Here is a 1,782-nt window from a genome sequence, read left to right as displayed (position 1 = left end):
AAACTATGAAACTCCTTGACAGAATTTCTTTAAATCTGGCACAAACAAATAATGAACTAATTAGATTTTGGTGGTCAAAGGTCAAGGTGACCTCACCTTTGTTATTCTAGTGAACGCAATATCTCAAGAACATCTGAGGGGATTTCTACAAATTTGGCAAAAATTTTAACTTTGGCTTAACCATAAACTTATATGATTTTGGTGGTCAAAGGTCAAGGTCAGTACGACCTGCCTTTATCTTAAGGACACCTTGGGGAAATTTCTTCAAATTTGACACAAACCTCCACTTGAACTAAACAATGAGCTAGTGAGATTTTGGTGCCCATAGGTCAAGGTCACTTTGACTTTGCATCTGTCTCATTCTTTGAGAATGTGTTATCTCAAGAACACTAAGGAAATTTCTTCAAATTTGGCACAAGCATCAACTTGGACTCACTGATGAACTGATTATATTTTGATAGCCAACCTGTGACCTCGTACCAATCTCATTCACAATGTTTCAAGAACGCCAGATGGAATTTCTTTAAATTTGGCACAAACGTCCACTTAGACTCAATGATGAACTGATTAGATTTTAATGTTCAAAGATCAAGGTCACTGTGACCTTGAATCCGTCTAATTCATAATGTCTCAACAATGCCTTTAGGAATTTTTTTCTTCAACTCTGGCACAGATATCCCCTTGGACTCAATGATGAACTGATTACATTTTGGTGGTTGAAGTTCAGTGTCACCATGGCCTTGCATCAGTCTCATTTTCATGGATTTGATATATCAAAAACATCTCTCGGAAACTTTGGTGCAAGTGTCCACTTGGACATGTTTGTAGATATAACTCAGGAATATACTTTGTTTACAGGAACTGAGACGTCACATTGCAACTCAAGAAATTAATGTCAAAGACTGTTTTTACTGTAAAAGCAATATAATGTCAGCATGGAGGAGATGATACAGTAATGCTGGTTCAAATTGTACTACAGGGGAACAAGGCATGACTGAGGTTGATTTATGACCACTGTTAGCACAGTCGTAAAATGTCTTTGGCCCATCATTGATCCATGTGTATTATTCAGTATGTGAAATTGTATTTGCAGACAAGATTAACAATAAAAATACTAAATAATAATGCAGTTCATAGAGGGTTGGAATGTCGGTCCTCAAATCTGTTGTCTCAGAATGAAAGTTTTCAAATGAATCAAAATAGATATATAGTCTTTAGTCAGACACTGTGCCAAAATGTTACACAGCTAGCACACACACACACACACACACACACACACACACACACACACACACACACACACACACACACATAAATACATACTACCCTGAAGTGTCATGCAGTATGGCATAATAATTTTCCAAAAGGATTAAGAGCCCTAACAGTTTGGACCCCTTTTTCTGACACACACACCCTTGTACCTGCAGAGAGCGATCTACTGTAAGCAAACATTTTTTCACAAGTATATATATGTAATTACAGGAAAAATATACACTTTGAAGCACATAAACACATTGAGGAAATAGGACGTTTTTACATTATGTCCCCTATTGCAATTTTTTTTTCTATTCTTCTGCACTGCGCCGGCAGAAGTTCATCATGAGCCCAGTGCTTTGGACTGATGACTGCTGGGTAATTTTGCTCATGTGTCCTTCAGTGACTAGCTGGAATTCCATTTGATGAGTCATCTGCTCCACAGAGAGTGCAGCCCATCGCTGTTCATAGCTAGCCATAAACTATATCCCGTGTTCATTCAAACATCCCGGCGCACAGCAGTTCCTT

The sequence above is a fragment of the Plectropomus leopardus genome, chromosome 16, assembly GCF_008729295.1.
Source record: "Plectropomus leopardus isolate mb chromosome 16, YSFRI_Pleo_2.0, whole genome shotgun sequence".
Taxonomy (NCBI): Eukaryota; Metazoa; Chordata; class Actinopteri; order Perciformes; family Serranidae; genus Plectropomus; species Plectropomus leopardus.
The sequence above is the reverse complement of the archived record's forward strand: the minus strand, read 5'-3'. Positions refer to the sequence as shown.